General features: G+C 44.7%; 6 non-coding genes across 6 annotated transcripts; all 6 read right to left on the bottom strand.

Annotated features, from left to right (window-relative positions):
- Positions 1–7113: 7113 nt before the first annotated feature.
- Positions 7114–7186, bottom strand: TRNAT-CGU (transfer RNA threonine (anticodon CGU)). Its single transcript has one exon. It is a non-coding gene; the product is annotated as a tRNA-Thr (tRNA).
- A 1654-nt stretch (positions 7187–8840) lies between these two features.
- Positions 8841–8913, bottom strand: TRNAT-CGU (transfer RNA threonine (anticodon CGU)). The gene has a single exon. It is a non-coding gene; the product is annotated as a tRNA-Thr (tRNA).
- A 1654-nt stretch (positions 8914–10567) lies between these two features.
- On the bottom strand, positions 10568–10640 carry TRNAT-CGU (transfer RNA threonine (anticodon CGU)). The gene has a single exon. It is a non-coding gene; the product is annotated as a tRNA-Thr (tRNA).
- Positions 10641–12443: 1803 nt separating this feature from the next.
- On the bottom strand, positions 12444–12516 carry TRNAT-CGU (transfer RNA threonine (anticodon CGU)). The gene has a single exon. It is a non-coding gene; the product is annotated as a tRNA-Thr (tRNA).
- A 1787-nt stretch (positions 12517–14303) lies between these two features.
- On the bottom strand, positions 14304–14376 carry TRNAT-CGU (transfer RNA threonine (anticodon CGU)). The gene has a single exon. It is a non-coding gene; the product is annotated as a tRNA-Thr (tRNA).
- A 1803-nt stretch (positions 14377–16179) lies between these two features.
- On the bottom strand, positions 16180–16252 carry TRNAT-CGU (transfer RNA threonine (anticodon CGU)). Its single transcript has one exon. It is a non-coding gene; the product is annotated as a tRNA-Thr (tRNA).
- Between the last annotated feature and the right edge of the window lie 1309 nt (positions 16253–17561).

Raw genomic sequence — 17561 nt, 5'->3', positions numbered from 1 at the left:
TAGCAGAAAGAAATAGTAATATAAAGAAAAGCTTGTCTGTCAGATTTCATCTTCAGGATAGACTGGAAGCTTAAACATAATCTGTCCTCAGTGTCACCTGTACTAACCTATTGGTACAGGCTTGTAGTGTGGGTGATACTGAAGAAAATGACACTTACCATTCCCCAATTTGGGCTTTCGTTACGGCTATTTTCCCAAGCCTCCGTGCACAGTGACATCTGTCTTCGATCTTCATAGGAAGTACTTCCTTCCCCTTTCCTGAGTCTACTATTCTGCAGAATGGAGCTCCACTCTGCAATAGACCCCTCTACTCCTATGCTGCAGAAGGGAGCTCCACTTTGCAGGCAAGAACAGATTTCACTTCATACCCACTGTACATGCGGAGGAGAAGCGTTATGCTGCAAAATGCAGCTCCTGGACTTTGTCTTTACCTGTTCTTTAGCTGGGACAAAGATGATGCTTCATTTGGACAGGATTATAATCTGGATGGTATGGGGACTCTTAGTGGAGGTTTGCCCCCCCATGTGAATGTACAGGTTACATTCACATGGGCAGGTGTACAGTGAGTTTCCTGCTTGAAGTTTGAGATGTGGCAAATTTTACGACGCAGCACAATCTCCTAGCAGGAAACTCACTGTAAACTCGAGAGAAATTGGATTATTTCAGCTGTCCGGTCATCCCGGGAGTTGTAGTTTTGCAACAGCGGGAGGCACACTGGTTGGGAAACACTGGTCTAAGCTGATGTCAGTATCATGCTATGAAATAATTGTCTGGATAAAGCAAGAAATAGGATCCTTCAAGGTCTTTTGTTCTGATTTGCATCACTTGCAGTCCAGAATTCAGAAGGTTGAAAATATGAAGTTGTGGTATCTGGGGTGTTGCAATGGTGTAACAGGGTCTGGTGGTATTAACCCTTACTTTTCGTGATGCCAGGGTGAAGTTTGCTTAGTAAATGAAGATCCTGCCGCCAACCGGCCCACAAACGGCAGGGTTAATAAACGGAATGTCCACAGCAGAACTGGAAACTTTTACTTGAACTTTTAGGCAACAGTCTTTACAATTAACCCGTACAGGACCTAGGGCGTATGCATACGCCTTCTGTACCTGGGTCTTAAGGACCCAGGGCATACAGGTACGCCCGTGGGAATTCCGGTCCCTGCCGCGCGTTGGGCAGGGATCGGACTGGGGTGACTGCTGATATCAATCAGCAGGCACCCCGCGCAAATGCCGAGGGGGGTCATCAGACCACCAAATGTCGGCGATCGGCGCAAATCGCAAGTGAAATCGCACTTGCGATTTGCGCAATTCCGGGGCTTACGGGTCACGTGTGACCCGATGACCCGGAGATACAAGGTGATCGGGGGTGAAGAATACACCCCCTATAACCTACTGTATCTATGGGGAGGTGGCGATTTCGCCATCCCCCCAGGAGAGCTGCTATTGGCTAGACAATCGTCCAGCCAATAGCAGCCGGCAGGGGAGGGGTTAAACGGCATCCTTTGCAGCGCTTACCGTTAGCTGGGTTCAGTCAGTGGTCAGAGCTGCATCGGATCGCCTCAGGAGACCCAAAGATTCCCTAGATCAGGGACAGAATCAACCAAAGGGAAAGGTAGGGAAATCCATGTAATAAAGTAAAAAAAAAAGTAAAAAATTTAAAAATCCCCCCCCCCCTGACCCCCTAATAGGGCTCAAGAGTACGCCTCATCTTTTTTTAGCGTTACCCGCGTTTGTTTTTTTTAGCGTTTGTTTTTTTTCTTCTCACATAACGGTGTGTGATTACTAATCACACACCGTTATACATAGTTACACGAAGCACTCACTACACACTCCCCCGCCCCCACACACACAACCTCCCCCCCCCACCACCACCCCCCCTCCACTGTAGATAAAAGGCGATGGCTCGCCAGGCATTTTTGGCGTCTAAGGCATACGCTTTTCTTGCCTCCGAATCTGCCAGTTTCGAGAAAGATCCAACATTCCTGTGTTCTTCCTTGTCCTCCTCATCATCTAGTAGTGATGATGAGCCCCCAGAAGGCGGCGTAGACGCCGCCAGGCGAGGCCACGCACCCCCCATGAAAGTGCCCCAGTGGCTGGCACTAGTGCGAGTGGTGATGCCGCTCGTACTAGGAGTCCGACCCCCCAGGCGAATTTACCGGAGCTCCCTTCCGGTGAACCTGTCTGGAGACCCCCAGAGGCTTATCAGCCACGGATTCCGGAGTTTGTTGGCGACTCCGGAATCCGGATTGACACGGCTGGGTTCACTGAATTTGACTATTTCAGTTATTTTTTCATTGACAGCCTGGTCAATCTAATGGTGGAGCAGACGAATCTGTACGCCAGGCAGTTCATCGCCCACCACCCAGATTCTTTTTTGGCCAGGTCCAATGAATGGTATGCTGTCAGTGCAGCAGAAATGAGGACATTTGGGGGCCTCTTGCTGCATATGGGCCTGGTCAAAAAGCCCAGTGTCAGGCAGTACTGGAGCGGGGACATCTTCTACCAGACCCCGCTGTACAGTATGGCCATGACACGTAAGCGGTTCGAGGCTATTTGGAAATGCCTTCATTATGCAGATAATGAGGCATGTCCACCCCGAGGTGATCCCGCCCATGACCGGCTTTACAAAGTGAGGCCGGTCATCGATCACTTTGGGGCCAAATTTTTGGAGGCCTACGTACCGCTTAGGGAGCTCTCGGTTGATGAGTCTCTTATCAGTTTTAAGGGGAGACTCATCTTCCGCCAGTATATTCCCTCGAAGCGGGCGCGGTATGGTGTGAAGCTATATAAACTTTGTGAGAGTACCTCCGGGTATACTCTCAAGTTTAGGGTGTATGAGGGACGAGATTCCCGTATTGAACCCCCAGATTGTTCCCCCACTCTGGGTGTTAGCGGGAAAATCGTTTGGGACCTTATGTACCCATTGCTGGATAAGGGTTACTACGTGTATGTGGACAACTTTTATACCAGCATCCCTCTCTTCACATCCCTTGCCGCCAGATCCACATCCGCTTGTGGGACCGTGCGGAGAAACCAGAGAGGCCTTCCTCTAAATTTGATCCAGACACCTATTCCCAAGGGTGAGTCCCGTGCCCTTACCTATGAAAACCTGTTGCTGGTCAAGTATAAGGATAAGAGGGATGTCCTTATGCTGACCACGATTCATGGTAACGGCAGGTCACCTGTCACTGTGCTAGGTACCACAACAACGGTCCTCAAGCCTGATTGTATTCTGGACTACAATCAGTATATGGGGTGAGTTGATCTCTCAGATCAAGTCCTCAAGCCAGACATGGCCATGCTGAAAACCTGTGTATGATACAAAAAAGTTGCGGTCTACATGGTACAGGTTGCCATGTACAACTCTTTTGTACTGTACCGGAACGCTGGCAACACAGGGACATACCTCCAGTTCCAAGAAGAAGTCCTAAAGGTCCTGATCTTTGCTGACCGGGAAAGAGCAGGCCGGACTTCCCAAGGAACTGGAGTAATAGGTGCCAGGATCGTCCCAGGCCAACACTTTCCAGGTGAGGTCCCCCACAGTGGAAAGAAGGGACGATCCCAGAAAAAATACAGAGTGTGTAACAGGAGGGGCTACGGAAGGACACCACCACTCAGTGTGACACTTGCCCCGATCATCCGGGCCTCTACATTAAGGACTGCTTCAGGGAGTATCACACTTCCATGGAGTACTACATTTTCCCTCTTCATTTAAATTTTCCATAATTTGACCCCAATGTACCAAGTCCAGAGTACATTCCAAATTTTAACCCCATAAAACCACAAAATTGCCCAAAAAAACTATTTCATTAAAAAAAAAAAAAAAAAAAAAAAAACCTGATAAGACCTCTGGGGGTATTTTTTTCCAAAAATGGGTCATGGGTCACTGAGTCACTATCATCGGGGACTTTTTCTGTTGCCTCAAATGCGCAGCGCTCTCTCTCCACCTGAGCGGGGTGCGCATTTGAGGCAACAGGTTAGGGATGGCCACACACGTCACATTCCCAGAATGATGATTCAGAGCATAGGGTTTGGGGTGGGCATATTTTTTTTAGTTTTGGCTATGCTCTGGGTCATCATTCTGGGAACATAACCTGTTTTATAATTTTTTGTCCCACTGTACCATTTGTTAGTTATTAGAGTACCCCATATAATGCCCCTTGAGGGGGGGGGGGGGTCCCACTGTTCTGGCTCCATAGGCAGCTGTCTAGAATCTCCAGGCCCCTGATTGCCCTCCTGTTCCTCCGTGACCAGTGAGCAGAGCTGATCTACGCCCAGATATGAGGTATGTCCTTACTCCAAAGAAATGTATTTACAATTTCTTTTTTCTGTTCTGGCACTAAATGTGACACCCCCCCCCCCCCCATGTCAGCAAAATGTGTCTTCTTCTCTTCTGAGCATTGTAGTGCACCAGCAGAGCCCTTGACATCCACACATGGGGTACTTCCATACTCAGAAGAGATGGGGTTACACATTTTGGGGGACATTTTCTCCTATTACACCTTGTAAAAATGTAAAATTTTAGGAAAAACAGCATTTTAGTAAAAAAAAAAAATGTTATTCATTTACACATCCAAAGTCGTCAAACACCTGTGGGGTGTTAAGGCTCACTGTACCCCTTGTTATGTTCCGTGAGGGGTGTAGTTTCCAAAATAGTATGCCATGTGTTTTATTTTTTGCTGTCCTGGCACCATAGGGGCTTCCTAAATGGGACATGCCCCCCCAAAACCATTTCAGCAAAATTAGATTTGCAGAAGCCAAATATGACTCCCTCTCTTCTGAGCATTGTAGTGCGCCAACAGAGCGCTTGACATCCACATATGTGGTGTTTCCATACTCAGAAGAGATGGGGTTACAAATTTTGGTGGGCATTTTCTCCTATTACCCCTTGTAAAAATGTAAAATTTGGGGGGAAACTAGCATTTTAGTGAAAAAAAAAATCATTTACACATCCAACTTAAAGGAAAAGTCGTGAAACACCTGTGGGTTGTTAAGGCTGACTGTACCACTTGTTACGTTCCTTGAGGGGTGTAGTTTCCAAAATAGTATGCCATGTGGGTTTTTTTTTGCTGACCTGGCACCATAGGGGCTTCCTAAATGGGACATGCCCCCCAAAACCATTTCAGCAAAATTTGATTTGCAAAAGCCAAATATGACTCCTTCTCTTCTGAGCATTGTAGTGCGCCCGCAGTGCACTTGACCTCCACATATGTGGTGTTTCCATACTCAGAAGAGATGGGGTTACAGATTTTGGGGGGCATTTTCTCCTATTAACTCTTGTAAAAATTTAAAATTTGGGGGAAAACTAGAATATTAGTGGAAAAAATAAGAAAATCATTTAAACGTCCAACTTTAACGAAAAGTCGTGAAACCCCTGTGGGGTGTTAAGGCTCACTGGACCCCTTGTTACGTTCCTTGAGGGGTGTAGTTTCCAAAATAGTATGCCATATGTTTTTTTTTGCTGACCTGGCACCATAGGGGCTTCCTAAATGGGACATGCCCCCCAAAACCATTTCAGCAAAATTTGATTTGCAAAAGCCAAATATGACTCCTTCTCTTCTGAGCATTGTAGTGCGCCCGCAGTGCACTTGACCTCCACATATGTGGTGTTTCCATACTCAGAAGAGATGGGGTTACAGATTTTGGGGGGCATTTTCTCCTATTAACTCTTGTAAAAATTTTAAATTTGGGGGAAAACTAGAATATTAGTGGAAAAAATAAGAAAATCATTTAAACGTCCAACTTTAACGAAAAGTCGTGAAACCCCTGTGGGGTGTTAAGGCTCACTGGACCCCTTGTTACGTTCCTTGAGGGGTGTAGTTTCCAAAATAGTATGCCATATGTTTTTTTTTTGCTGTCCTGACACCATAGGGGCTTCCTAAATGCAACATGCCCCCAAAAACCATTTCAGAAAAACTCACTCTCCAAAATCCCTCTGTCGCTCCTTCCCTTCTGAGCCCTCTAGTGCACCCGCCGAACACTTGACATACACATATGAGGTATTTCCTTACTCGAGAGAAATTGGGGTACACATTTTTGGAAGATTTCTCTCCTTTAACCCCTTATAAAAATTCAAAAAATGGGTCTACAAGAACATGCCAGTGTAAAAAATGAAGATTTTGAATTTTCTCCTTCAATTTGCTGCTATTCCTGTGAAACACCTAAAGGGTTAACAAACCTTTTGAGTGTCATTTTGAATACTTTGATGGGTGCAGTTTTTATTATGGGGTCATTTGTGGGGCATTTCTAATTTTTGGAATTTTTCACCAAGAAACGATGCAAGTATCAACAAAATTTTACCACTAACATAAAGTAGAATATGTCACGAAAAAACTATCTCGGAATCAGAATGAAAGGTAAAAGCATCCCAGAGTTATTAATGCTTCAAGTGAAAGTGGTCAGATGTTCAAAAAATGGCCGGGTCCTACAGTGAAAATTGGCTGGGCCCTTAAGGGGTGAAACAGTTTCTCTCGAGATAACTGGGATGCAGGTGCCCCACAGGCTTTGCTGGCACTGATAGTAATGAGCTTTAAGCAGGCAACTGTGCTACTAATTGTAAGATTTGAATGGCATTGTAGTCAAACAGGATTTGTAGGTTTGAGCTTTATAACTCACGGTTTTAGTGGCTGCTGGTTCTTTAGGCTTTGGCCTAGTTGAGCTGAGATTGAAGATATGCTGATTGTGCTTCTTTAGTGTCCAGGTCTCAAGAGAGTGCAGGAACAAGAGGGAGAATTTACAGACTACAGCCCTTTATATATTAAGGGGCTGGACTAAGCTCATTGGCCAGCAAACCTGTAGGTCCGGAACCCATCACATGACCCAGGAAGGACCTTAAACCTCCGTACACTCACAACGGTAGATCACATGACCTGGGAAGGTCCTCTACATTTATTTTACCTATACATTAAATAATAGACATGTAAATACAATTATATGAGGCGACCAAGGGACAAGCCCTGCAAGAAGCTCTGTGGAGATGGAGGAGCTCTAGCTGAGGGGACTTAATACAAGGGACTGTACGAGGTCCTGTAGCGTGACACCACAAAGTTTTAAAGAATTCTTTTTTTATTTTTCCCCAGAATGTTAGATATTCAGATTATCCTAGACTAAGCAATGAGGCCTCAGTGAGGATTGAACTCATGACCCCTGGTTTACGAAACCAGCGCTCTATCCACTGAGCTATGAGGCCAACTGTTTTGTTAGAGTGGCCATGTTTTTGTCGACTTGATATATTATGTGTCGTTCAGCAGAAAGAAATTGTAATATAAAGAAAAGCTTGTCTGTCAGATTTCATCTTCAGGATAGACTGGAAGCTTAAAGGGAATCTGTCCTCAGTGTCACCTGTACTAACCTATTGGTACAAGCTTGTAGTGTGGGTGATACTGAAGAAAATTACATTTACCATTCCCCAATCTGTGGTTTCGTTACGGCTGTTTTCCCAAGCCTCCATGCACAGTAACATCTGTCTTCGATCTTCATAGGAAGTACTTCCTTCCCCTTTCCTGAGTCTACTATTCTGCAGAATGGAGCTCCACTCTGCAATAGACCCCTCTACTCCTATGCTGCAGAATGGAGCTCCACTCTGCAGGCAAGAACAGATTTCACTTCATGCCCACTGCACATGCGGAGGAGAAGCGTTATGCTGCAAAATGGAGCTCCTGGACTTTGTCTTTAAGTTTGAGATGCGGCAAATTTTACGACGCAGCACAAACTCCTAGCGGGAAACTCACTGTAAACTTGAGAGAAATTGGGTTATTTCAGCTGTCCGGTCATGCCGGGAGTTGTAGTTTTGCAACAGCGGGAGGCACACTGGTTGGGAAACACTGGTCTAAGCTGATGTCAGTATCATGCTATGAAATAATTGTCTGGATAAAGCAAGAAATAGGATCCTTTAAGGTCTTTTGTTCTGATTTGCATCACTTGCAGTCCAGAATTCAGAAGGTTGAAAATATGAAGTTGTGGTGTCTGGGGTGTTGCAATGGTGTAACAGGGTCGGGTGGTATTAACCCTTACTTGTCGTGACGCCAGGGTGGGGTTTGCTTAGTATTGAAGATCCTGCCGCCAACCGGCCCACAAACGTCAGGGATAATAAACGGAATGTCCACAGCAGAATTTATGAGATAACTGGAAACTGTTACTTGAACTTTTATGCAACAGTGTTTACAATAATACAGTTTCTCTCGAGGTAACCGGGATGCAGGTTCCTCACAGGCTTTGCTGGCACTGATAGTAATGAGCTTTAAGCAGGCAACTGTGCTACTAATTGTAAGATTTGAGTAAAATAGTAGTCAAACAGGATTTGTAGGTTTGAACTTTATAACTCACGGTTTTAGTGGCTGCTGGTTCTTTAGGCTTTGGCCTAGTTGAGCTGAGATTGAAGATATGCTGATTGTGCTTCTTTAGTGTCCAGGTCTCAAGAGAGTGCAGGAACAAGAGGGAGAATTTACAGACTACAGCCCTTTATATATTAAGGGGCTGGACTAAGCTCATTGGCCAGCAAACCTGTAGGTCCGGAACCGAGTGAACTCTGGGTACATCACATGACCCAGGAAGGACCTTAAACCTCCGTACATTCACAACGGTAGATCACATGACCTGGGAAGGTCCTCTACATTTATTATACCTATACATTAAATAATAGACATGTAAATATAATTATATGAGGCGACCAAGGGGCAAGCCCTGCAGGAGAGCCCTGTGGGGATGGAGGAGCTCTAGCTGAGAGGACTTAATACAAGGGACTGTACGAGGTCCTGTAGCGTGACACCACAAAGTTTTAAAGAATTCTTTTTTTATTTTTCCCCAGAATGTTTGATATTCAGATTATCCTAGACTAAGAAATGAGGCCTCAGTGAGGATTGAACTCACGACCCCTGGTTTACGAGACCAGTGCTCTATCCACTGAGCTATGAGGCCATCTGTTTTGTTGGAGTGGCCATGTTTTTGTCGACTTAATATATTATGTGTCGTTCAGCAAAAAGAAATAGTAATATAAAGAAAAGCTTGTCTGTCAGATTTCATCTTCAGGATAGACTGGAAGCTTAAAGGGAATCTGTCCTCAGTGTCACCTGTACTAACCTATTGGTACAAGCTTGTAGTGTGGGTGATACTGAAGAAAATTACACTTACCATTCCCCAATCTGTGGTTTCGTTACGGCTGTTTTCCCAAGCCTCCGTGCACAGTGACATCTGTCTTCGATCTTCATAGGAAGTACTTCCTTCCCCTTTCCTAAGTCTACTATTTTGCAGAATGGAGCTCCACTCTGCAATAGACCCCTCTACTCCTATGCTGCAGAATGGAGCTCCACTCTGCAGGCAAGAACAGATTTCACTTCATGCCCACTGCACATGCGGAGGAGAAGCGTTATGCTGCAAAATGGAGCTCCTGGACTTTGTCTTTAAGTTTGAGATGCGGCAAATTTTACGACGCAGCACAAACTCCTAGCGGGAAACTCACTGTAAACTTGAGAGAAATTGGGTTATTTCAGCTGTCCGGTCATGCCGGGAGTTGTAGTTTTGCAACAGCGGGAGGCACACTGGTTGGGAAACACTGGTCTAAGCTGATGTCAGTATCATGCTATGAAATAATTGTCTGGATAAAGCAAGAAATAGGATCCTTTAAGGTCTTTTGTTCTGATTTGCATCACTTGCAGTCCAGAATTCAGAAGGTTGAAAATATGAAGTTGTGGTGTCTGGGGTGTTGCAATGGTGTAACAGGGTCTGGTGGTATTAACCCTTACTTGTCGTGACGCCAGGGTGGGGTTTGCTTAGTATTGAAGATCCTGCCGCCAACCGGCCCACAAACGGCAGGGATAATAAACGGAATGTCCACAGCAGAATTTATGAGATAACTGGAAACTGTTACTTGAACTTTTATGCAACAGTGTTTACAATAATACAGTTTCTCTCGAGGTAACCGGGATGCAGGTTCCTCACAGGCTTTGCTGGCACTGATAGTAATGAGCTTTAAGCAGGCAACTGTGCTACTAATTGTAAGATTTGAGTAAAATAGTAGTCAAACAGGATTTGTAGGTTTGAACTTTATAACTCACGGTTTTAGTGGCTGCTGGTTCTTTAGGCTTTGGCCTAGTTGAGCTGAGATTGAAGATATGCTGATTGTGCTTCTTTAGTGTCCAGGTCTCAAGAGAGTGCAGGAACAAGAGGGAGAATTTACAGACTACAGCCCTTTATATATTAAGGGGCTGGACTAAGCTCATTGGCCAGCAAACCTGTAGGTCCGGAACCGAGTGAACTCTGGGTACATCACATGACCCAGGAAGGACCTTAAACCTCCGTACATTCACAACGGTAGATCACATGACCTGGGAAGGTCCTCTACATTTATTATACCTATACATTAAATAATAGACATGTAAATATAATTATATGAGGCGACCAAGGGGCAAGCCCTGCAGGAGAGCCCTGTGGGGATGGAGGAGCTCTAGCTGAGAGGACTTAATACAAGGGACTGTACGAGGTCCTGTAGCGTGACACCACAAAGTTTTAAAGTATTCTTTTTTTATTTTTCCCCAGAATGTTTGATATTCAGATTATCCTAGACTAAGAAATGAGGCCTCAGTGAGGATTGAACTCACGACCCCTGGTTTACGAGACCAGTGCTCTATCCACTGAGCTATGAGGCCATCTGTTTTGTTGGAGTGGCCATGTTTTTGTCGACTTAATATATTATGTGTCGTTCAGCAAAAAGAAATAGTAATATAAAGAAAAGCTTGTCTGTCAGATTTCATCTTCAGGATAGACTGGAAGCTTAAAGGGAATCTGTCCTCAGTGTCACCTGTACTAACCTATTGGTACAAGCTTGTAGTGTGGGTGATACTGAAGAAAATTACACTTACCATTCCCCAATCTGTGGTTTCGTTACGGCTGTTTTCCCAAGCCTCCGTGCACAGTGACATCTGTCTTCGATCTTCATAGGAAGTACTTCCTTCCCCTTTCCTGAGTCTACTATTTTGCAGAATGGAGCTCCACTCTGCAATAGACCCCTCTACTCCTATGCTGCAGAATGGAGCTCCACTCTGCAGGCAAGAACAGATTTCACTTCATGCCCACTGTACATGCGGAGGAGAAGCGTTATGCTGCAAAATGGAGCTCCTGGACTTTGTCTTTACCTGTGCTTTAGCTGGTACAAAGATGATGCTTCATTCGGACAGGATTATAATCTGGATGGTATGGGGACCCTTAGTGGAGGTTTGCCCCCCCATGTGAATGTATAGGTTACATTCACACAGGCAGGTGTACAGTGAGTTTCCTGCTTGAAGTTTGAGATGCGGCACATTTTACGACGCAGCATAAACTCCTAGCGGGAAACTCACTGTAAACTCGAGAGAAATTGGGTTATTTCAGCTGTCCGGTCATGCCGGGAGTTGTAGTTTTGCAACAGCGGGAGGCACACTGGTTGGGAAACACTGGTCTAAGCTGATGTCAGTATCATGCTATGAAATAATTGTCTGGATAAAGCAAGAAATAGGATCCTTTAAGGTCTTTTGTTCTGATTTGCATCACTTGCAGTCCAGAATTCAGAAGGTTGAAAATATGAAGTTGTGGTGTCTGGGGTGTTGCAATGGTGTAACAGGGTCTGGTGGTATTAACCCTTACTTGTCGTGACGCCAGGGTGGGGTTTGCTTAGTATTGAAGATCCTGCCGCCAACCGGCCCACAAACGGCAGGGATAATAAACGGAATGTCCACAGCAGAATTTATGAGATAACTGGAAACTTTTACTTGAACTTTTATGCAACAGTCTTTACAATAATACAGTTTCTCTCGAGGTAACCGGGATGCAGGTTCCTCACAGGCTTTGCTGGCACTGATAGTAAAGAGCTTTAAGCGGGCCACTGTGCTACTAATTGTAAGATTTGAGTAAAATAGTAGTCAAACAGGATTTGTAGGTTTGAGCTTTATAACTCACGGTTTTAGTGGCAGCTGGTTCTTTAGGCTTTGGCCTAGTTGAGCTGAGATTGAAGATATGCTGATTGTGCTTCTTTAGTGTCCAGGTCTCAAGAGAGTGCAGGAACAAGAGGGAGAATTTACAGACTACAGCCCTTTATATATTAAGGGGCTGGACTAAGCTCATTGGCCAGCAAACCTGTAGGTCCGGAACCGAGTGAACTCTGGGTACATCACATGACCCAGGAAGGACCTTAAACCTCCGTACATTCACAACGGTAGATCACATGACCTGGGAAGGTCCTCTACATTTATTATACCTATACATTAAATAATAGACATGTAAATATAATTATATGAGGCGACCAAGGGGCAAGCCCTGCAGGAGAGCCCTGTGGGGATGGAGGAGCTCTAGCTGAGGGGACTTAATACAAGGGACTGTACGAGGTCCTGTAGCGTGACACCACAAAGTTTTAAAGAATTCTTTTTTTATTTTTCCCCAGAATGTTAGATATTCAGATTATCCTAGACTAAGAAATGAGGCCTCAGTGAGGATTGAACTCACGACCCCTGGTTTACGAAACCAGCGCTCTATCCACTGAGCTATGAGGCCATCTGTTTTGTTGGAGTGGCCATGTTTTTGTCGACTTAATATATTATGTGTCGTTCAGCAAAAAGAAATAGTAATATAAAGAAAAGCTTGTTTGTCAGATTTCATCTTCAGGATAGACTGGAAGCTTAAAGGGAATTTGTCCTCAGTGTCACCTGTACTAACCTATTGGTACAAGCTTGTAGTGTGGGTGATACTGAAGAAAATTACACTTACCATTCCCCAATCTGTGGTTTTGTTACGGCTGTTTTCCCAAGCCTCCGTGCACAGTGACATCTGTCTTCGATCTTCATAGGAAGTACTTCCTTTCCCTTTCCTGAGTCTACTATTTTGCAGAATGGAGCTCCACTCTGCAATAGACCCCTCTACTCCTATGCTGCAGAATGGAGCTCCACTCTGCAGGCAAGAACAGATTTCACTTCATGCCCACTGTACATGCAAAGGAGAAGCGTTATGCTGCAAAATGGAGCTCCTGGACTTTGTCTTTACCTGTGCTTTAGCTGGTACAAAGATGATGCTTCATTCGGACAGGATTATAATCTGGATGGTATGGGGACCCTTAGTGGAGGTTTGCCCCCCTATGTGAATGTACAGGTTACATTCACACAGGCAGGTGTACAGTGAGTTTCCTGCTTGAAGTTTGAGATGCGGCAAATTTTACGACGCAGCACAAACTCCTAGCAGGCAACTCACTGTAAACTCGAGAGAAATTGGGTTATTTCAGCTGTCCGGTCATGCCCGGGAGTTGTAGTTTTGCAACAGCGGGAGGCACACTGGTTGGGAAACACTGGTCTAAGCTGATGTCAGTATCATGCTATGAAATAATTGTCTGGATAAAGCAAGAAATAGGATCCTTTAAGGTCTTTTGTTCTGATTTGCATCACTTGCAGTCCAGAATTCAGAAGGTTGAAAATATGAAGTTGTGGTGTCTGGGGTGTTGCAATGGTGTAACAGGGTCTGGTGGTATTAACCCTTACTTGTCGTGACGCCAGGGTGGGGTTTGCTTAGTATTGAAGATCCTGCCGCCAACCGGCCCACAAACGGCAGGGATAATAAACGGAATGTCCACAGCAGAATTTATGAGATAACTGGAAACTTTTACTTGAACTTTTATGCAACAGTCTTTACAATAATACAGTTTCTCTCGAGGTAACCGGGATGCAGGTTCCTCACAGGCTTTGCTGGCACTGATAGTAATGAGCTTTCAGCGGGCCACTGTGCTACTAATTGTAAGATTTGAGTAAAATAGTAGTCAAACAGGATTTGTAGGTTTGAGCTTTATAACTCACGGTTTTAGTGGCTGCTGGTTCTTTAGGCTTTGGCCTAGTTGAGCTGAGATTGAAGATATGCTGATTGTGCTTCTTTAGTGTCCAGGTCTCAAGAGAGTGCAGGAACAAGAGGGAGAATTTACAGACTACAGCCCTTTATATATTAAGGGGCTGGACTAAGCTCATTGGCCAGCAAACCTGTAGGTCCGGAACCCATCACATGACCCAGGAAGGACCTTAAACCTCCGTACTTTCACAACGGTAGATCACATGACCTGGGAAGGTCCTCTACATTTATTTTACCTATACATTAAATAATAGACATGTAAATGCAATTATATGAGGCGACCAAGGGACAAGCCCTGCAAGAAGCTCTGTGGAGATGGAGGAGCTCTAGCTGAGGGGACTTAATACAAGGGACTGTACGAGGTCCTGTAGCGTGACACCACAAAGTTTTAAAGAATTCTTTTTTTATTTTTCCCCAGAATGTTAGATATTCAGATTATCCTAGACTAAGCAATGAGGCCTCAGTGAGGATTGAACTCACGACCCCTGGTTTACGAAACCAGCGCTCTATCCACTGAGCTATGAGGCCAACTGTTTTGTTAGAGTGGCCATGTTTTTGTCGACTTGATATATTATGTGTCGTTCAGCAGAAAGAAATTGTAATATAAAGAAAAGCTTGTCTGTCAGATTTCATCTTCAGGATAGACTGGAAGCTTAAAGGGAATCTGTCCTCAGTGTCACCTGTACTAACCTATTGGTACAAGCTTGTAGTGTGGGTGATACTGAAGAAATTTACATTTACCATTCCCCAATCTGTGGTTTCGTTACGGCTGTTTTCCCAAGCCTCCATGCACAGTAACATCTGTCTTCGATCTTCATAGGAAGTACTTCCTTCCCCTTTCCTGAGTCTACTATTCTGCAGAATGGAGCTCCACTCTGCAATAGACCCCTCTACTCCTATGCTGCAGAATGGAGCTCCACTCTGCAGGCAAGAACAGATTTCACTTCATGCCCACTGCACATGCGGAGGAGAAGCGTTATGCTGCAAAATGGAGCTCCTGGACTTTGTCTTTACCTGTGCTTTAGCTGGGACAAAGATGATGCTTCATTCGGACAGGATTATAATCTGGATGGTATGGGGACCCTTAGTGGAGGTTTGCCCCCCCATGTGAATGCACAGGTTACATTCACACAGGCAGGTGTACAGTGAGTTTCTTGCTTTAAGTTTGAGATGCGGCAAATTTTACGACGCAGCACAAACTCCTAGCGGGAAACTCACTGTAAACTTGAGAGAAATTGGGTTATTTCAGCTGTCCGGTCATGCCGGGAGTTGTAGTTTTGCAACAGCGGGAGGCACACTGGTTGGGAAACACTGGTCTAAGCTGATGTCAGTATCATGCTATGAAATAATTGTCTGGATAAAGCAAGAAATAGGATCCTTTAAGGTCTTTTGTTCTGATTTGCATCACTTGCAGTCCAGAATTCAGAAGGTTGAAAATATGAAGTTGTGGTGTCTGGGGTGTTGCAATGGTGTAACAGGGTCTGGTGGTATTAACCCTTACTTGTCGTGACGCCAGGGTGGGGTTTGCTTAGTATTGAAGATCCTGCCGCCAACCGGCCCACAAATGGCAGGGATAATAAACGGAATGTCCACAGCAGAATTTATGAGATAACTGGAAACTGTTACTTGAACTTTTATGCAACAGTGTTTACAATAATACAGTTTCTCTCGAGGTAACCGGGATGCAGGTTCCTCACAGGCTTTGCTGGCACTGATAGTAATGAGCTTTAAGCAGGCAACTGTGCTACTAATTGTAAGATTTGAGTAAAATAGTAGTCAAACAGGATTTGTAGATTTGAACTTTATAACTCACGGTTTTAGTGGCTGCTGGTTCTTTAGGCTTTGGCCTAGTTGAGCTGAGATTGAAGATATGCTGATTGTGCTTCTTTAGTGTCCAGGTCTCAAGAGAGTGCAGGAACAAGAGGGAGAATTTACAGACTACAGCCCTTTATATATTAAGGGGCTGGACTAAGCTCATTGGCCAGCAAACCTGTAGGTCCGGAACCGAGTGAACTCTGGGTACATCACATGACCCAGGAAGGACCTTAAACCTCCGTACATTCACAACGGTAGATCACATGACCTGGGAAGGTCCTCTACATTTATTATACCTATACATTAAATAATAGACATGTAAATATAATTATATGAGGCGACCAAGGGGCAAGCCCTGCAGGAGAGCCCTGTGGGGATGAAGGAGCTCTAGCTGAGAGGACTTAATACAAGGGACTGTACGAGGTCCTGTAGCGTGACACCACAAAGTTTTAAAGAATTCTTTTTTTATTTTTCCCCAGAATGTTTGATATTCAGATTATCCTAGACTAAGAAATGAGGCCTCAGTGAGGATTGAACTCACGACCCCTGGTTTACGAGACCAGTGCTCTATCCACTGAGCTATGAGGCCATCTGTTTTGTTGGAGTGGCCATGTTTTTGTCGACTTAATATATTATGTGTCGTTCAGCAAAAAGAAATAGTAATATAAAGAAAAGCTTGTCTGTCAGATTTCATCTTCAGGATAGACTGGAAGCTTAAAGGGAATCTGTCCTCAGTGTCACCTGTACTAACCTATTGGTACAAGCTTGTAGTGTGGGTGATACTGAAGAAAATTACACTTACCATTCCCCAATCTGTGGTTTCGTTACGGCTGTTTTCCCAAGCCTCCGTGCACAGTGACATCTGTCTTCGATCTTCATAGGAAGTACTTCCTTCCCCTTTCCTGAGTCTACTATTTTGCAGAATGGAGCTCCACTCTGCAATAGACCCCTCTACTCCTATGCTGCAGAATGGAGCTCCACTCTGCAGGCAAGAACAGATTTCACTTCATGCCCACTGTACATGCGGAGGAGAAGCGTTATGCTGCAAAATGGAGCTCCTGGACTTTGTCTTTACCTGTGCTTTAGCTGGTACAAAGATGATGCTTCATTCGGACAGGATTATAATCTGGATGGTATGGGGACCCTTAGTGGAGGTTTGCCCCCCCATGTGAATGCATAGGTTACATTCACACAGGCAGGTGTACAGTGAGTTTCCTGCTTGAAGTTTGAGATGCGGCACATTTTACGACGCAGCATAAACTCCTAGCGGGAAACTCACTGTAAACTCGAGAGAAATTGGGTTATTTCAGCTGTCCGGTCATGCCGGGAGTTGTAGTTTTGCAACAGCGGGAGGCACACTGGTTGGGAAACACTGGTCTAAGCTGATGTCAGTATCATGCTATGAAATAATTGTCTGGATAAAGCAAGAAATAGGATCCTTTAAGGTCTTTTGTTCTGATTTGCATCACTTGCAGTCCAGAATTCAGAAGGTTGAAAATATGAAGTTGTGGTGTCTGGGGTGTTGCAATGGTGTAACATGGTCTGGTGGTATTAACCCTTACTTGTCGTGACGCCAGGGTGGGGTTTGCTTAGTATTGAAGATCCTGCCGCCAACCGGCCCACAAACGGCAGGGATAATAAACGGAATGTCCACAGCAGAATTTATGAGATAACTGGAAACTTTTACTTGAACTTTTATGCAACAGTCTTTACAATAATACAGTTTCTCTCGAGGTAACCGGGATGCAGGTTCCTCACAGGCTTTGCTGGCACTGATAGTAAAGAGCTTTAAGCGGGCCACTGTGCTACTAATTGTAAGATTTGAGTAAAATAGTAGTCAAACAGGATTTGTAGGTTTGAGCTTTATAACTCACGGTTTTAGTGGCTGCTGGTTCTTT

The sequence above is a fragment of the Hyla sarda genome, chromosome 1 (assembly GCF_029499605.1).
Source record: "Hyla sarda isolate aHylSar1 chromosome 1, aHylSar1.hap1, whole genome shotgun sequence".
NCBI lineage: Eukaryota > Metazoa > Chordata > Amphibia > Anura > Hylidae > Hyla > Hyla sarda.
The sequence above is the reverse complement of the archived record's forward strand: the minus strand, read 5'-3'. Positions and strand labels throughout refer to the sequence as shown.